A 19,241-nucleotide genomic window follows, 5' to 3' on the forward strand; every position below is an offset into this window, starting at 1 on the left:
CTTGCCCAGCATCTATTCCTCTTCATCTGGTAACAGAAGCCTGAGTGATGTTGGAGAACCTCCCACCTCAGACCTTATTTCAATGATGTTAACTCTACCCCTACTTCTAGGGGTGAGCAACCTAAACATTTTCTTCTGGTGCACAGTTATCAATTCAGAGATGAGACTGTGACTCAAGCCAAGTAAATCATCTAGGTATTTTTTAATTAAAAAAAATCTTATGTGGTATTTATTATATGTTTAGCACTGTTCTGAACACTTTAAAAGTATTAACACATTTCATATTTGTAATCCTATGGGAAGAGTAGTGCTGTCATCAACCACTGTACAGATACAGGACCTATTCAGGGGCTATAATCATCTATAGTCATATTGCTGCTAAGGGACAGAACTGGAATTTGAACCTGGACAACGTGGGGTGAGACTCCATCCTCTCAATCATTCTACAATGTACCTGTTCTATGGGAGCACCTCGGAAAGAAGCATTCTCTCTTCTACTGTGAACATGAGCCATGAGGCTGGAATGTTGGAGTAAACAATGCAGGTAATGGAAGCCATCTTATCAGCAGGGGGTACCCACCAGAGCCTGAAGCAACATAAAGGAAGAAGGAGGAGAGAGTAGGTCCTATGACCCTACCCTAAGCCCCTAGATCCAGACATCTATGAAAGTTTACGCCTAGACTTCAGAGTTCATGAACATTCCCTATTGGCCATGTAAATATATAAATAAACTTTCCTTTCCTTAAACAGTCTTACTTAGGTTTTGTTATTGTTGTTGTTGTTGTTTTTGTAACTTGCAACCAAAAGTCTCACTCTCAACAGAATCAGTAAAGGACCTGAGTTATTTTTTAAATTATTCCTGTTGAATAGAATGTATCCTACTTAATTGTGGCTCAATTCTGGGACTGAACCATAAAGGTTATAGCTTTAAAAATATTACAATAATCTTGAGCACCTGCTCAAGATGCACATTGGCTGGCTTTCATCCTGATGGGGAAAAGTCCTACAAGGAAACTCTGTCTTAGATGCTGAGACAGACATTTGCACATAGGAAGTTTACTGGGGAGTGTTCTCTGAAGGAATAGCTTTTAGGGAGTAAGGAAGCAGAATGGAGCAGATGCTGAAGTTGAACACTGAGGCGGTCCCAAGAAAGGCCCCTGCAGATCCCTTGGAAGCTCTGGAGCTGGGATACCCTCAGACTTGCCCTGGACTGAAGTACGAGCACTGGGCTTTGAACCCTTGCATCAGGCCATTCTGGGAGAGATGTAACTTTGGTCCCTCAGCCATGGCAGTCCTAGGAGGGAACTCAGCTGTGAGGCCTCAGCAGCCAATGCCCCTCAGCAGTTGGGAGAATGAATGTCTTAGCTGGGAAGGAGGATCTGGGAGGTGCCCTGCAGCCTCCAATATGGTCCTTGCTCATTTTACAGCCTGGATTCAAATCCTCATCTCTCAGGCTCCAAAGTCCTAATCATCCCCACTGCACATCCCTGTTATCACCACTGTTTAGTTGGTGGTCTGTTCTGGGAAAACTAAGATCCTGTCCCCCGGGTCCGGCTTCAACATAAATAAACTCCCCCCCCCCCCCCCGCCCCACAGCTAGAGTTCATCGCTGCAAGATATATTGTACCAAGTAAACAGAGGCAGCTATTGACAAAGTTTACTGCCCCTCGCATTTCTCAGGTAGCCGGCTAAGAAAGGGATTGAGTTGGGGAGAAACTTACAGACAAAATGATGAGAGCAAAAATCTTCATGGGACTCTTTCCAGCTATACCAAGCACAAATAAACAGAAAGTGTTTGTATGCTTTGCCAACTAGCTCGGACAGAAATTAAGGAGGAAACGTTATTAGTTAAGGTTGAAAGGAAATTGGCAAGAAATACATATGGCTGGAGGCATCTTCTTTCAAGAGTAGAACTGAATGTCCTTTCAATTAGCGTACTAGGCTGCAGAGTGACCCTGTCCCTCACTCCTTCCCAGCTCTACTCTGACATGCGTTCTATTCCTCTTTCTCTCTTCTACCCCAGCTCATGCATACTCAGAATTTAGCATTTGGCTTGGTGCCGCGCTGGGTGTCTGTGGGTGTGTCTGCGCAGTTCTTCTTCCTGGGGTCTGCTCCTCCTCCACTCCAACCACTGAAGGATGGGTTGGTTGCCTTTGGGGGTGTGCCCTTGACCTAGCCCTTCTGTAGAATATTTTGGCCTGGAATCAAGGAAAGAGAGGCAACTCCTCTTTACTCCCTTTACTAAAGCCAGGCCTCTCAGGGGTTATGTGTTCTGCTGTGTGAAAAACAAAAACAAAAATCCAAAGCCAACACAAAGAGAAAGGGAGAGGTGGAAGAGTGCAGATGGCACCCCACCCTCTGGTTGCAGGGCCCCCAAACCAACCACAGCCTTGCCCCACTGGAGATTGGTTATGTGAGCCCTACATCTGCCCCTTTGCCCAGGCCAGCCAGGACTGGATTTCCATCTTCAGAGTTCAAATACATCGTAGATTCATAAAAATAGGTGGAGCTTTGAGAGGCTATCTGGTATACCCTCTGACTCCAAGCAAAAAGATCCTCAAAATGAGGAAGGTGGCTATCATTCTTAAGACCCCCACTATTTCTTTCATAGCCTTTATTCAATAGTTAGTTAACCTTAGGATTAATGATTTATTTTTCTGTTGGCCACCATGTCTTTCAAGCTTCTTCACTAGAATTCGCCATCACCTGAGGTCACCAGGTAGGCTCTGGCAGGTCCTTGTTTGCATGGCTCATGAGGTGAATCTGTTCTTCATCTTCCCTCTCCAGAACTGAATTCTCAGGGTCTTCCCTTAGAAGACATTCTTATTCAATGCCTTCACTGACCAAGATGGAACCTCGTGGGAACCTGGTAAGAAAATCATTTAATTAGCTGACAGTAGGAAACAGATCGGCATCATTTTTTTTCCTAACAGATTTTATTTATTTATTCATGAGAAACACACAAAGAGAGTCAGAGACACAGGAAGAGGGAAAAGCAGGTTCTCTGCGGAGAGCCTGATGTGGGACTCTGATCCCAGGACACCGGGATCACACTCTGAGCCAAAGGCAGACGCTCAACACTGAGCCACCCAGGCGTCCCAGATCGGCATCATTTGTAAAAAGCACCCTCTTTTCCTTAAATACAGAGATTTCATTGTCCTGTGGCTTTCTTCCCAACACATTTAAACATTCTACATAAGACCTAACTCCATGCTTCCTTTTCATACCGATTTTTTTTCTCTTCTTCTTGGGACCTCTTTGGATACTTTAATGATGTGTGGATGAGGACTTGAGCGGTGGCAAGGGGAGTGAGGACTTATTTCTCAACCCCTGTATGCCAGGCCATTAATACATCCAAGTATCAAGTTTGAGTTTAAAATAACATGGTGACCTTTCCTTCTACTCTCCTAGGGTTTTCTAAGTCAAAACATGTGTCCAGGGCTCCCTGACAATCTCTTAAGAGATGGGTGCCACCTCGTTCATAAAATGGACCTCACAGCCACCAGCCCAAACCCTATATAGCTCTTCTATGCTATGACAATGGCTCGGTCGAGGACTGAAAATGCTGCCATTCTTCTGGAGGTCCACCTAAGTCCCAGGCCTCCTCCAGAGCCTTTTTGTTTTTTGAGGAAATATACTCTGAGCCTCTGATGGGTCCCTTGTTCTTTGGGAACTAGCCGGAGTTGGAAGAGACCTATTTGGGCAGCTGTGATCCCAGCGATGTTAATTCATAATTTCCTTCAGTTGAGCATTTTTTATATATATTTGAGTAGCTTTTCTGTCCTAAGACTGGGCCTTCCTTGCTTCAGAGAAGGAAAGTTTGGGGAGCATTAGTGAGATTCAAGTTTCCACAATCCTCCCATCTCCGACACGTCTATCACTTTCCTCCATCCGTGGGGATGAGGAGGCTCACAGCTGTCAAGGAGCAAAAGATGGCTCAGCTGGGAAGGTTGAAAGTAGCCTTTGGCTTAGGCAGCAACCTGATAATTATAGGAAGTAATCTTGGTAAATATAGTCTTCAGAGAATCAGGGGTGGTTTTAGTTTGTTCGGTCCAACAAGCTCCTGGCAGATTAAAAATGCCTGAGCCATGTGAGTGTTTGACAGCCATTAACAATGCCTGCCCTCCCCCACAACGAACTCCTTTAGGGACACAAGAGAAAAGAACAATGTGACTAGTGATATTCCCAACCTCCCCAACACAGAAGAGCTGGGAGAAATGCAATCTATTTTAGGGGCTTGGTCAGTGACTTTAAAAAATCATAATGCATTTGATTTGCACTTAGATTATTTATCTGAAGAGGTCCAGAGTGGGTGCAATTATGAAACCTTCCAGTTCAGTAGGCAGGAAGTCAGTGAGGGCTGGCTGGCCTGGGAATTGGGAACCCCTTCTCCTTCCTCACTCTGCACCCTGCTACTGCTGCCGCCAAGATCTGTGAGCTCTTGTCGTTTATTATGTTGAGTTTTCTATATTTGGAAACACTTCGGGGGAAAATTTTCCACACATAGGAAGTCATTAACCCTGAATCTCTAATACATGCATTCCTCCATGCCCTTACTTTATGCATTGAAAGGTTTATTGTTGAGAAGTTTCATTCTGGATGTGTTGGAGCTAGGGAGAGAAACAGGGACATCCCCCTCCCCAGAGGGTCTGGTCCCTGGTGTGGGAAGGTAGTTAAATGCAGACCCACCAAAGGGAGTTCCTTGAGCTCTGCTGCAAGTGGCATGCTCTACTCTTCTTGCAGATCATTTGTTGTGACTCTTGGAAACAGAGGTGCAGGGGGGCTGCTTTTTCAGAGTTGGGGAAAGTGTCCTCTGTGTTACTACAGTTAGGAGGTACTGAGGCTCTGAAGGCTTTCTATCCTTCTTCATGCTGGGAATGAGCAAGTCCTATGAGCAACTCATACAAGCAAGTCAAGAGGGATTTCATAAATTACAACTTCTCATTTATTCTCCTGACCAAAAAAAGACAAATTTTGGAAAAATACAAGAAAAAGACAAGAAAAAGCATCTTAAAGAAATGGTGACTAATACCTAAGTAAGTCCTATGTCTTCTCCAACTTTCACTGCGCATGGATAGTACTGAAAGTAATCATTTACTGAGGGCCCATTGCTGGCCTGCGTGGCTCACATCCATCATTCCACATGCTCTGTGCCAGCCTACTGGTCATCTGGCTGAGTCCTCAACCTGGGGTATGGACAGAGTGTGGACTCCAGAGCCAGGCCCCACTCTGCCACCTGCAAGCTGTGTGATCTCCAGCAGGCCAGTGAGTGCCTCCAGAGCCACCCCTGTCAAATGTGAACAATGATAGTGCAAGCATCATATGGGTTGGTCACAGGATTAAATGAGTTAGTACATGTAAAATGTTTACTGCTTGCTCCCTGTGAGTGCCCAGCTCAGGAGAGTCACCATTTGTCTCCTTTTTAGAGATACGGAAACATGTTCAGAGAAGTCAGAGACCTGGCTGAGGTCCCACGAGTATTAAGTTATTAAGTGACAAAGCCAGGCATGAAACTTCAAATCTCTTGACTCCTGATCCTTTATAATATCACGTGTGTGTGTGTGTGTGTGTGTGTGTGTGTGTGTGTCTGTGAAGGGGGGGAGGGAAAAGAGAACTCCCCCCATTAAGTCTCTATCGTAAATGTCTTTAGGTTACTGCATAGTAAACAGTCCAGTGCCCGGATGTGCCCTGAACCCAGTCTGAGTCAGTGGGGAGAGGCCTGTCTGGCTTGGTCAGAGCTGTGCCGCTCAAGCTATAAATCCACCGGAATTCCCCAGGGTATGTTGTGCAGACTCTGAGTCAGGAGGTCAGGGTGGGGCCTGTGACTCTGCATACCTAGCTCCCCCCCCCCCCCCCCCAACCAAGTGATGCTGGTTGCAGCTAGTCTGGGAACCACACTGCAGTGAGCTGTTCGAGAATGTTGGCCAGTGAATGTGCTTTATCCTGCACCTTCTTCCTGCTGACTCTTATATACACTGGTCACCTCCAATCTCCCCTCATGCCCTGAGTCTGAAATTCTGAGTCCCTCTACATTACTCATGGCAACGTCAGAGCTCCTGAGGAGGGTTCCCTGCTGAAGTGTGGCCCACGGGAGAGTGCTCAGTGCCAGGGTCTGAGGTCAAATTTCAACCCTGGGGACTCTGCACAAACACTCCTGGACTCCTGCTGCTCCACATTGTCTGAGCCACTTCATGGGGCACACTTGTGTTTACACATTCCAAAGAAAACAAGTGTGCACTTTGTGCTCAGCCCAGGGGTGGTAGGGAGCATGGTGGCTGTGGGGGGCACAGCTCAGTGAAGCAATCATCTACCTTCCATCGCCAGGCCTGGAGGCTCTGAGCCCATTGTTCAGAGGCCTCTGCAGGCCTGATGTCATGGCTGCCACACAGATCACGACTCCCTCCCCCGTTTTCCACCTGGCACCATCTTGAAAGCTCATCCTCCAGAGAGGACATCCTTTAGAACATAAAGAAGTGACACCTGACACCTCTGCAGAAGTCCCAGATAGAGTCTAGAGACTATGACGGTCACACAAGGAACTCTCAGTGGCAATCCGTGTGGGTGTTTGGTCACATGAGTGGAACAATCCCAACCGCCTGAACTTCAGACATAAAGGAAAATTCTGCCTTAAAAAGTCTTTCAGTGTGATTTTTCCATGATGTGACCAGCTTTTCACTCCCTTGTTTATCCCAGCAGACAGTAGGTGGGTCCTGACAAAATAAGAAGAGTGGGGAGCATCCCCCTGGGAATGAGGAGTCTCTTTTTCCTTTCTTCCTCAGGACACGGTCCCCAGCAGGTGATAGCTTTTGGCACTGCTTGAATTTGCTGCTATTTTCACCATTTTAGAATTAGCTCCCTGTCTACTGGGAATTTGCCATCTGACATAAATCTCAGGCCTCATATTAGCCTCCAACTCACTGCTACCTCAATTAGACCAGTGAAATATTTGGAAATTCCCATGGCCTCAGCCAAGACCTTAATGGGGTGGGTTTTAAAAAGTTCTGGATTCCCTTCTTTCCGTGCCAGCCAGAGGCACATTTCCACAGCCACAGCATCACAACCCCCCCAAAATATAACCCCCTGGATCGCAGGTCCCTGTAAGCCTGCCTAAACTTAGCATAAGAATACTCAATGCACAAAAATAAGCAGAGTGGGGAGGTCATTTATTAAAGCTCCACCTGCCAGTGTTGGGGAAACTTCCTGTTATCAGATATCTGCAAATGGGGTCAGGTCTGGTCCCTCCAGCCCTTGTGATCAAGACACTGACTCAGAGCCAGGAATCTGACTGCTGGGGCAGTGCCTGCCGGAACAGGAAGAGTGCGGCTGGGAGGCAAAGTTGGGGTTCAGGTCAGGTCCATCCTCCTCACTGTGTGACCTCTTTGAACCAGTGTTTCTTTAAAATGAGGATAGCAATATTTCTCTGGGTTATTGTGACAGTAAGGTAACATATTTCAAAGGGATTAGAAAGCAGCATAGTGTCATTCCGTGCATAAAATTTGGGCTTATTATGGAGATTAATTTCAATGAGACTATACACACACACACACACACACACACACACACACACACCCTGTGGTGTCTCAGGAAATATTTAACAACTGGCTTTCTAGAGAGGAAAATGCCCTGGTTTTTAGCATTTGCCAATTTCCCTAGTGTAAATATTCCCACCGTGGCTGATCTCAGAGTAGCCGGTGTGATGCCATTGAATGCCACGTTGAGAGGAAATGAGCATAATTGACCATTGCACACTGAGCTGAGCCTGCTCAGGAACACTTCTGCTTGTGTATTTTACCCCCTACAATGATGAGGCACTTAGCCTAGTGCCCAGAAAACAAGGGCGCTGACCTCCTCTCCTGCTCATTGTTTCACTAGACGCAGGTTCTCAGATCCGGAAATGGCAGCCCCGCCCCATCTGCTGAATCAGGGCTGTGCAAGGTTCTAAAGCTCTGGGGTGATTCTGATACACAGCCCTGATGAAGAAGCCCAGCACAGGGGCTGCAAACTCCAGAGCAGTGACCACATCCTGGTTTGCTTTGTATCCTCCCTTCCAGAACAGCATGACCCACTGGATGCTTCTCTAAATGAAGTGAAAGCAGCTCATTATGTGTAGCCAGATGGATCCAGAAAGAGCTCAGATATGCAGAGATGTGTGAGAGAGAGGCCCTCGCCTACTGCCATTTGCACTATGGGTTTCTCCCCACTCCTCCGCATGTCACCCTTACTGACCTGTGTTTCTTGGAAGGCCACCCACATGCGTGCCCCATCCCCATCACTCATTCTGGCTCTGCTGATTCCCTTCTCAGTCCTGTGAGGCCAGGCCTGCACCCACTCACTCCACTTCTTGGAGTGATCCCTGCAGATACTCGGATCCCAGGGCCCTTGCCTTCCCCCCAGCCACCGAGCCAAATGCACCAAACTTCAACAAGGAGTGGAGGGCACGAGCGTGTGCATCTCTGTCTGCCCAGTGCCCTCTGCCCCTGCCCTCTTCCTCTGGCAGCTCTGTCCCTAGGACAGCATACAGCTCTTAGTTAAAGGTCCTTTGAATAAAGGAAAACAAGTTACAGAGACAGGAATGACAGGAAGGGAGGAGAAGAAGGAATTCCAGGTGAATTAATTAATCCAGGAAAGACCCAAAGTAATTGGCCCTTCCTTGGCCTGAGTACAAGAGCAAGGGAAAACTGATTTTAAGCCAAAAATGTTCACATCCCCATCTATCACTGGATGTGTTCCGCCCATTTTTATGTTCTCTCTCAATCCTGCCAATATAAATTACCAACTCCCTTGTCTTTCTCAAGGTAAGCTGGAGGAAAATGAGACAGCGGCATCCTCCAAGAATGGAACAAAAATGTCCAAATGACCTGTTTTAGGTAACAAACACAATGACCAAGTTTTCTCAGCCCAAAGAGACAGACAAGACTACTAAGTAGAACCCTTGCACTCACCATGAGAAGGGGGCCGCCTACTTGTACCCAGGGTCCTTGCAGAAAATCCCAGCCTTGTAGAAAATCCTTATACACTTAGAACAAGTGTGACTTCCCTGGTTGTTTTCTTCAATTACATTTTTTTTCTTATTGTAGAATCAGAATATATTTAAGAAACATTGGAAAATGAAGTTAAGTGCACACACACACACACACACACACACACACACACAAAACTGTAACTGTGAGATGATGGAGGGGTTAACTAACCCCAGTGCGGAGTAATCTTCCGACAGACATGTGAATCAAACCGTCACCCTGCACACCCCAAGCCCACACGATGCCAGGTGCCAACTCGATCCCAACAAAGCCGGGCTGGCAGCCCTGATTTAAAGGAAAAGACGGAGGGGATTAGCATTTATGAAGTACCGAATGGAGCCTTTATGAAGACAGTGTGCTCAGCACAGAAGTGCTAATCCACACACAGCCGTATGAAGAATATCTTTTTCCAGATGAGGTAACTGCACAGAGAACCTTAGGAAGTACCCCCAAGACCACACAACCAATGAGCAACAGAGTCAAAACTACGGCCAAGTCTGCCTGGCGGCCAACGACATAAATATCAAGATATTAGGGACACCTGGGTGGCTCAGTGGTTGGGCGCCTGCCTTCAGCTCAGGCCATGATCCTGGGATCCAGGATCAAGTCCCACATCAAGCTCCCTGTGAGGAGCCTGCTTCTCCCTCTGCCTGTGTCTCTGCCTCTCTCTCTCTCTCTCTCTCTCTCAGTCTGTATCTCTCATGAATAAATAAATAAATCTTTATTTAAAAAAATCAGGATTAGTTGCTACTGCCACCCTGTAGGTCCCCCAAAACACATCCCAGGAAGTCCTCAAGACCACAAAAGGAGGGAAGCCCTCCTCCTCTTCACAGAGGTGAAGCAGGAGGGGAGAGGGAGGGGAGGAACAGCGCTCACAGCAGGGAATAGATAACCAGTGGCCCAACAGGAATTCTCAAGTTCACAGCTATCGGGTCTCTGGGTCTCCAGGCTGGAGATGCTCCGAGGAATGATATCTGCTCTTTAAGAAACACCACCACCAGCAACAAAAGATTAGACGCAAGAAACGATTGTTAAATTAAAACGGAAGGTATGGCACGTCCCGGCTATTCACCTTACAGTCCTTGGGTTCCCCAGCGCCCCCACCCTCCCCATCAGGCCCTGGGGCCTCACCTGACCTCTGCCCCCACCGCCCTCAGCTAAGGTCCTGGGAGGAAGGGAGTGTGCCTCATTCATCTTAGAACCCTCAGGACCCAGCAGAGTTGCTGGCAGAGAGTGATTTCAAAAGCAAATCTGTTGAATTGCACTTTCTATTTTTCCACCTTTCTTTCCAGGATGACCTTTCAGAATCTGTTAGGTCTCCTGCGAGGCTTCCATGCCCCCGTGGGCTGAGCATCCCTGCCCCCTGGCCTGTGTGCCTGGGCGTAACAGGGTTTCCGTGCTCAAAGAATTGCACTAAGTAAGAGAATCTGTGTTCTGAGTCAGACTACACATCCTTTAGGACAGGAGCAGTCTGTCAGTGAGTTTTGTACTAAGCTCCTAGCACAGTGCCTGACACAGGAAATGCTTATTACACACCCAATGACCAGGATTGGTTCTGGCAAATGGTGATGAAAAAATGAGTCTCTAATATCTGAAATCTTTTTTTTTTTTTTTTTATGAGACACACAGAGAAAGGGGGTGGGAGGGGCAGAGACACAGGCAGAGGGAGAAGCAGGCTCCACACAGGGAGCCTGATGTGGGACTCAATCCCAGGTCCCCAGGATCACGCCCTGGGCTGAAGGCGATGCTAAACTGCTGAGCCACCCGGGTTGCCCTGAAATCTTTAAATACAGTCTCTGCGACTTTAAGCAGAAGGGCCCATAATAAGGTGGTGCCAAACTGGTTATAAACATGGTTCTTGGGGGATCTCTGGGTGGCTCAGCAGTTTGGTGCCTGCCTTTGGCCCAGGGCGCGATCCTGGAGTCCCGGGATAGAGTCCCGCGTCGGGCTCCCTGCATGGAGCCTGCTTCTCCCTCTGCCTGTGTCTCTGCCTCTCTCTCTCTCTGTGTCTATCATAAACAAACAAACAAACAAACAAACATGGTTCTTCACACAGTATAGGTGGCTTAGGTCCTAGCAGTGGGATTTGTGTCTTTTGGGGAATGGAGTATCCATGCAGAGCACCATCAGATAAAAGCATCTGGAATCACCTGTGACTACATAAGGTGACTGGATATAGACTATTTAGCATGGTAAACTCACAGCCTTACCAAGGGAAAACCAAACATGCTGCCATCACTGTGAGGTGAGCTTCACATGGGCAGGGATCCTATAGATGCATGACCAGCCTGCTTCCAGGTCTCCTGCCTAAATCACAGCGTTACAGAAAGCTGGAGCTGGAAGCTACAACATCCATTTCTTCAGTATAGGAAACTTTATGTATTTTTTAAAGATTTTATTTATTTATTTATTTATTTATTTATTTATTTATTTATTTATTTGACAGAGAGAAAGAGAACAAGAACAAACAGGGGGAGCTGCAGAGGGAAAGGGAGAAGCAGGGTCCCCACTGAGCAGGGAGCCCGATCTGGGGCTCCAATCCCAGGACCCTGGGATCATGACCTGAGCCAAAGGCAGATGCTTAACCAAGTGAGCCACTGAGGCACTCCTATTATAGGAGACTTTAATAATCAAACGTCCACAAGAACTCTTCGTGGAGGAACAGGCACAGCTAGTCTCCCGCCCTTGGATAGCCAGAGTCCTTCCTTAACAGCACTTCTCTTGACACTCTCTTGGGAATGGTGCACCACATCCCAGTCTGCCTTTTGTCACATTCAACCTCACACACGTGGGATGACCACCTCCTCTGCATGACTAAGGTGAAGCTCTAGATGTGGGAAGGGCCACCCAGAGAGTGATGGAGAGTCTCTGCCCTCCTGGAGATTTTAGTCTCACTCAGGAGATCAGAGAAAACAGAACCAGAGAAAGGATGGAAAGCAAACCAGGATGAAAGATCAGCACATGAAAAGTACCTGAAGCAAGGCCAAAAGTGGTATGGGGAAGGGGAGGCAGAGTGAGGAGACAGGCCTTCCACACGCAATATGAGGTGGGGCGGGGGGGAGCAGTAGGAGAGAAGACAGATATGTGAAGGGACAGGCCCCAGTGGGGGAAGGGTGACAGGGAGCAGTATAATGGGGTGAAAGCCTGGAAAGATAGTTCGGGGTCATGTTACAGGAGTTTGCACTTCCTGGAGTGTTCCAGAAGGTCTTTAAGCAAAGGAATGGCACAACTAGAGTCACAGTTTAGGCCACAAAGGCTTCTTAATGCTTTCCTTTATATGATCTGTTAGTTCACAGGTAACTCTCTAAAGAGATGACTGATTTCAACACTGTATGGGGTATAATTGTATGTCAGTCTACCATCTTAGAAATAGCAATGGAAACATTTCCCAAAGTGAATAGTAAGTGAATATTTATGTTCTGGAAAGAAAAATGACGGGTAAAATCTATTGTATTAGTCACCTCTTGCTATATAAGAAATTGCCAACGTAAAGCACACTTTGATTATTTTTGTGTGCTTTTTGTGACACAGGATTTCAGGGACAGCTGAGCCGGTTCCTGCTCCAGGGTCTCTCATCAAACTGAAATCAGGGAGTTGGCCAGTCTCATCTGAAGGCTCAAAAGAAGAAGGATCTGCTTCTAAGCTCAAGTCTTTGTTGATAGAATTGTTTCCATAGGGTTGTTGGACTGAAAGACTTCCTCAGATCTGTGCTTCCTTCAGGGCTTTGTGGGGTGTTGACCTGAGGCCACCCTCAGTCCCTGATAACACAGACCTCTCCAACTAGGCGGCCAGCCTTATCAAAACCAGCGAGGGACAGAGTCTGCTAGAAGACACAGCCACTACCTCATGTAACCTAATTATGGAAGAGACACCATTCAATGTTGCCAATATTTCATTAGTTAGGAGAAACCAATTATTGAAGAGAAGGAGATCACAGCAGGCCATGACTACTGGGAGGCAGAGATCACTGGGGGACTTCTTCGAGGCATAGTTCACTAAGTTCCTAGCACAGACTAAACTTACAGAAACTAATAATGTCTTATTAACTACATTCCAAATGAACCTATAGGACTTGGGATCAGCGGCGGAAGCCCTTTAATTTGGTAGAATGTTACAGTCAAGGATCAAGAACCCTGTGTCAAACGCTGCTTCCTCTGCAAGTTGGGACTGTACTGGAAAGACAATCATGGAGGAGAGAGAGAGGGACCCCCTTACCTCAGTGGACCTCTCTTGCTACCAGCCATGTCTCTGTCCTTAGGATTAAGCTCAGCCAGTCTGCTTCCATTCAAGTCTTCAGAATCACGCAGGCCCTAGAAAATGAAAGATACTCTTTTGTTCTGTGCAGATGAAATAAGATACTCTTCCTTCTGTCTGGGTCAGACCCCTGACTAGGATTGCCTCTTTCACATAAAGAATGTACCAGCCACATTCCTGAAGATGAGAAACCAAATGCTGTCGGGGCTGATTTGTGATTCTTGTGATTCTCAGAGGAAGAAAGGCAGGAGAAGGGAGGGTTTATCTGGTTATGTGTAACAGTTAGAGGACAGTAGGATTGGCTGGGTCAGGAGATGGCTAATAAAACACAGCATCTTTGATCTGTAGGTCACCAGTTTATTTAGGGTTGCCCCAAGACATTCCTTTAAAATATGCCTTTTTGGAATTCTTCCAGAAAAGCTTAAAACCTTGGGGTTATCGTTCTTTCTGTAGTGTGCTGGGTTTTGATTTATCATTCCCTATCAAGCTGTGGATGAGATTTCGCTTTTACTTATTCAAAACCCATCCAGGCACACATAAGTGCTCTCCCTGAAAGTAGTGGTATGGGGATCCTGTCAAGATACGACTATCAGGATTCCTATTACAGCTTTGAGGGAAATCACCACCCCAGCCAGAGCTGTGAAGTGGATTGTCTCAAGGCCTTGCTTATTCAACTTGGCCATCAGACATCAACAGGGACTTTTTCCATCATACTGTGGAGCCCAGAGGAAATGCCACAGGATATTAAACATGTCAACACCATGCTTTTCAAGAAGAAATGTGAGAAGCTGGCTTTGGTCAACAAGATGGCCACACTCTATCAATGACTCAATACTGGCCAGGTTCCCTTATGTTAGTACCACACTATTTATTCAGAGAGTGATGTGGGAAGAAAGGCAGAGGATCTTAACTGTGTGAAGCAAAAGAAATAAAGAATTTAGAGTATAATGTCAAAATATCCACATTTCTGTCTTAGGGCAAAACCACTGGAGAGTTGTAAAATGTTATATTTTGTGTAAGGTGTTTGTGGATGGGGGAGTAAAGTTACATAGGGGTAAGTTTCAGTTTGCGATACCAAATTTTGCCTCAAAGAGCAGTGTGCTTTCCCAAAAGTCAATTTTATGATTTGCAAGGAAAAAGAGTCAGGTCTCCCCCAAAAAAGGAAAGGCCAAAGAAGTAGAAAAGTAAAAAGATCCAGTGGAGAAAGGCAGACACTCAGGTTCACATTAAGGAGCCTGCACTCTTCCTAATATTTTAAAGCTTTTTACTATGAACTATAATACATGTTCAGAAAAATGTACAAAACAAAAATATTTAACTCAGTGATTTGGCAAATGAACCACATTAACCATGACCCAAATGAATAAAGGATTTTGCCAACTCCCCAGAAGTCCTTCACACGCCCTCCTGGTCATCATCTTTGTGTACCCACAAGAGTAACCACTGTGTTTCGTGGTATTCACTTTCTTGCTTTCCTTCACAGTTTGAACACCCCAGCATGGATCACTAAGTTTTATAGTTTAATTTCATCTGCTTTTTCAATTCTATCTTATATACATGGAAACATGCAGCATACATTTTTTTTCCCTCACATCTGGCTTCCTTTGCTCAATATAATGTTGAGAGATTCACTCATGTTGTTGCTGTAGTTTAGTATAGTACACTCATTGTCATTGACGCATATAATTCCACTGCATGGCTATCCTGCTATTTATGTATCCATTTCACTGTGGGTGGGTATTTGGATCAATTCCATTTGGGGGTTCTTATGGATAATGCTGCTATAAACATTCTTGTAGGAGGGTTTTGGGGCATGGATGCACACATGTGTGCTTGTATGTATGTGTGTTCACCTAGGAGTAACATTGTTGGGTCACAGGGTATGCTTATCTTCAAAGTTAGTAGATATTGCTCAACTGTTTTCCAAAGTGTTAGTATCAATTTATACTGTTATCAGCAATGTGTAAGAGTTGCTGTTACTCCACATCCTCACTGACAGTCATTTCAATATTAGCCATTTTGTTGAGTATGTGGTCATCTCATTGTGACCTTAATCTGCATTTCTCTGAGGACTGAAATTGAGCATATTTTTGTAGATTTATTGGATGTTTGGTTATCCTCTTTTGTGAAGTGCCTCATTATTTATGTTGTTATTAATATTCTGAATACACATTTTTAGTTATATGTATTGAAAATACTTACATTCACCTTTTAGCCTTCATTCTCCTTGTCATATCTTTTGATGAAGAGTTCTTAATTTTAAATGTATTCAAAATTTTTTATATTTCCTATAAAGTTAGTGCTTTTTGTGTTCTAAGAGACACCTTACTTTCCCCATTGTTATGAAGCTATCCTCATATTATCTTCTAGAAGTTTTATTGTTTCACATTTAGGTTTACAGTTTACTTAGAATTAATTTTAAGGAGGAAAAAAAGAATTCCTTCTTGTGTATGATGTGAGGTGGGTGGGGGGGTGTCAAAATTCACTTTTTTCTATATAGATATCTAAATAACCCAGCATTATTTATTGAAAAAATCATCCTTTTTCCAGCGTTTGGCAATGCCACCTTTATTAAATCAAGTGTCTGTATATGTGTATTTTTGGGCTCTATATTGTATTCCATTGGTCTGTCTTTGCATGAGTATCACACTGTCTTAATGACTATGACTTTATGGCAAGTTTTCATTTCTGGTAGTGTAAGTCTTCAACTTTGTTCTTCAAGATTGTTTTTGGCATTCTCAGCCCTTAAATTTCCATATATGTTTTAGAATAAGATTTTTAATAAAATCTACCATTGTGATTAAGAATATTTGGAATCTATAGATTGATTTCAGGAGAAACATCTTTACTGTTTCCCAAATCATGAACATTGTATTTCCCACCATTTATCTATTGAGGACTTTTCTAATTTTCTTGAAAATGTTTTAATTTTCTATTGAGGTATATAATATCTTTAAAAAGATTAATTCCTAAGTATTTGAATTGTTTATGCTATTATAAGTGGTGCCATTTAAATTGTTTTCCTTTTCAAAATCCCTGCAGGTTGTGTATATGTGTAACTTGAGAAGTTGATTTCTAAACCTATATGAAAATTATGAATTTGAGAATCAATATTTTTCATGACTTCTGAAGATATTTCAGTTGTTAACTCTTCAAAAGCCTTTTCCCCATTCTCTTTAATGTCCTCCGGAAATTTTGATTAGAAACATCCTTCTGAAAATCTATCCATTATGTCTTCTAAATTCTTTTTTCTTTTTTTCTGAAGTGAATGTGCTGCATTATTTCGTTCCTTCATGTTCTCTTGTTTAATCCAATGGTTCTTAAAAGAGAGTGATTTTATGCGCCAGGAGATACTTAGCAATGTTGGAAATATTTTTGGTTGTCACACTGGGAAGGGCATGCTACTGGCATCTAGAGGATAGAGACGAGATACTCTAAGCAACCTACAATGCACAAAAGACCCCCTACAACTATCCAGGCCAAATGTCAGTAGTGTCAAGGTTGAGAAGCCCTAGTTTAACCTAACTATTAAATTTCCAATTTCAATTATATATTTTTCTTTTTAAAGATTTTATTTATTTATTCATGAGAGACAGAGAGAGAGAGAGAGAGAGAGAGAGAGAGAGAGAAGCAGGCTCCATGCAGGGAGCCCGATGTGGGACTGGATCCCAGGTCTCCAGGATCACGCTCTGGGCTGAAGGTGGCACTAAACTGCTGAGCCACCTGGGTTGCCCAATTATTATGTTTTTCTTTTTTTTTTTTTTTAATTTTTTTTATTTATTTATGATAGTCACACACACAGAGAGAGAGAGAGAGGCAGAGACACAGGCAGAGGGAGAAGCAGGCTCCATGCACCGGGAGCCCGACGTGGGATTCGATCCCAGGTCTCCAGGATCGCGCCCTGGGCCAAAGGCAGGCGCCAAACCGCTGCGCCACCCAGGGATCCCTATGTTTTTCATTTCCAAAAGTTTAATATGGTTATTTTCACATCTTTCTGAAACTTTCTGATAGTCTTCTATATTCAAAGGTGAGTTCTTTTTTACTTCCTTAAACATAAAAATGTATTTTTTCTATATTCTGTAATTCCAATATCTGTGGCTTTTGTCAATCTTATTCTATTTGTTTCAATTGATTTTCATACATGGCACCATACCTACTAATGCATTTTCTTATTTTTTACCAAGATTTTTTTATTACTTGGAACCTTGCTGGGATGATGCATTGAGGTCTATGTTCGAAGTATTCTGGTAGCATATCAATCTGGATGTGCCAGATATAAATTTCTGGTGTTAAGCCACCCAGGTTATATGAATTCCAATATAAGAGCAGCCTTATAGTTAGGAATGAGCAGTAAAGGGATTTTTCTTTTCTTTTTTTTTTTTCTTTTTCCCCTTAATCCAGAGCCAAGGCTGAGATAGACAAGCATCCCATCAATGTTCCTCTATTGAGTGAGTTTTTGTTGTATCTGTTGTTCTACTTTTCATGGAGGATGATCTTAGACTCCTGAGTCAATCTCCCACTTTGATGGATCCTAAGTTTTTCCTCAAGTCTCCAAGTATGCATTAATACCTGTTTACTCCCCCATGAATTAGTATGTGCCTGCAGGGCACACATCACCTTTAGCATTTATTAACTGCTCTTGATTCATGTTTTATGGCCACCAAGAATTTCCCTATTTCTCTATCAACCCAGCCACTCATTTAAAAGGAAATCTTTAGGGATCCCTGGGTGGCGCAGCGGTTTGGCGCCTGCCTTTGGCCCAGGGCGCGATCCTGGAGACCCGGGATCGAATCCCACATCGGGCTCCCGGTGCATGGAGCCTGCTTCTCCCTCTGCCTGTGTCTCTGCCTCTCTCTCTCTCTCTCTCTCTGTGACTATCATAAAAAAAAAAAAAAAATTAAAAAAAAGAAAAGCTCTCCAAAAAAAATAAATAAAAAATAAAAGGAAATCTTTAAAAAATCTTTAATATATTTATTCTAAATATGGGTTTCTTAATCTGGTAATTGAAATTAATATTTATTTTATTGTATTTTGCTCCAAATTATGTTATTTAATAACTAGAGTAATTAACAATACTAGATAATTAATCCTAATAATACTAGGTAGTTATTCATAATGAAAGTAACAATACTTTATAAAGAGACCTTCAAAATTCAGTGCATTTTTTCATTTAATCTTTACTGTCAGTTTATGACAAAGCAATATAGGATTTATTTTTATTTTATAAAGCTCAATTATGTTCAGTAATTTTTAGATAAGTATCAGACTCATCTTTGGAGCTTTAAAAAAAACACAGTTTTCTTAGGACTAATGTATCTGAATCTCCGGTATTTAAATCTAGGATTCTGTGGATTTTTCTGTTGTTTGTAAAATTCTTTAGATGGCTCTGATTCACAACGCTAGTTAAAAATTCACTAGACTTAAAAAAAAAAAATCCACTAGACAACTCAATGAACTCAGCTGGGGCTTGGATCCAAGTAATTAATCACTCTCTCCTCTCTTCTCTGGACTGATTTTGAAACCAATTGAGGTATACTCTGAACTCCAGAATATGGAAATCAAAGTATTTGTTTTACTTTTTGATGTGCTATCACATTTGAGCCCCCAGATACTTGGTCTACAGTATAGCTCTTGGATTGATCCATAAAGTGAGAGTTTGGAACTACAGAGCAGATACATACCTCAGTTCGGAACTACTGTCCCATTAGGAAGAAGAGAGAGAGAGACAGGTCCACTCTCAGACAAGCCTGGGCCTTGACTCAAGTGTACTTATGGGGAAAGCACGGGTGGTAAAGGAGCACTCTCTTTTCTTGGGAATGTCGTGAGAGAAAGAGAGAGACAGACAGACAGGGCGAGTCAGGCTTCTCTAGTTCCTTCCACCACTCTTCCGGCATTGGACTCAAAGCAGAATAAAGAGAAGCTAAATTGTTCTTGCTGTTCTTTTCCTTCATAGTATGATGAATAGAA

The 19,241-nt window shown here is 43.9% G+C and overlaps 1 long non-coding RNA gene across 1 annotated transcript; it reads right to left on the bottom strand.

The window, feature by feature from the left end:
• Positions 1 to 1,647: 1,647 nt before the first annotated feature.
• On the bottom strand, positions 1,648 to 14,168 carry LOC140601535 (uncharacterized). Its single transcript, XR_012004548.1, has 3 exons — positions 13,441 to 14,168; positions 13,236 to 13,330; positions 1,648 to 2,866 (listed from the first exon to the last, which is right to left on the bottom strand). It is a non-coding gene; the product is annotated as an uncharacterized lncRNA (long non-coding RNA).
• Between the last annotated feature and the right edge of the window lie 5,073 nt (positions 14,169 to 19,241).

The sequence above is a fragment of the Canis lupus genome, chromosome 12, assembly GCF_048164855.1.
Source record: "Canis lupus baileyi chromosome 12, mCanLup2.hap1, whole genome shotgun sequence".
Lineage (NCBI taxonomy): Eukaryota > Metazoa > Chordata > Mammalia > Carnivora > Canidae > Canis > Canis lupus.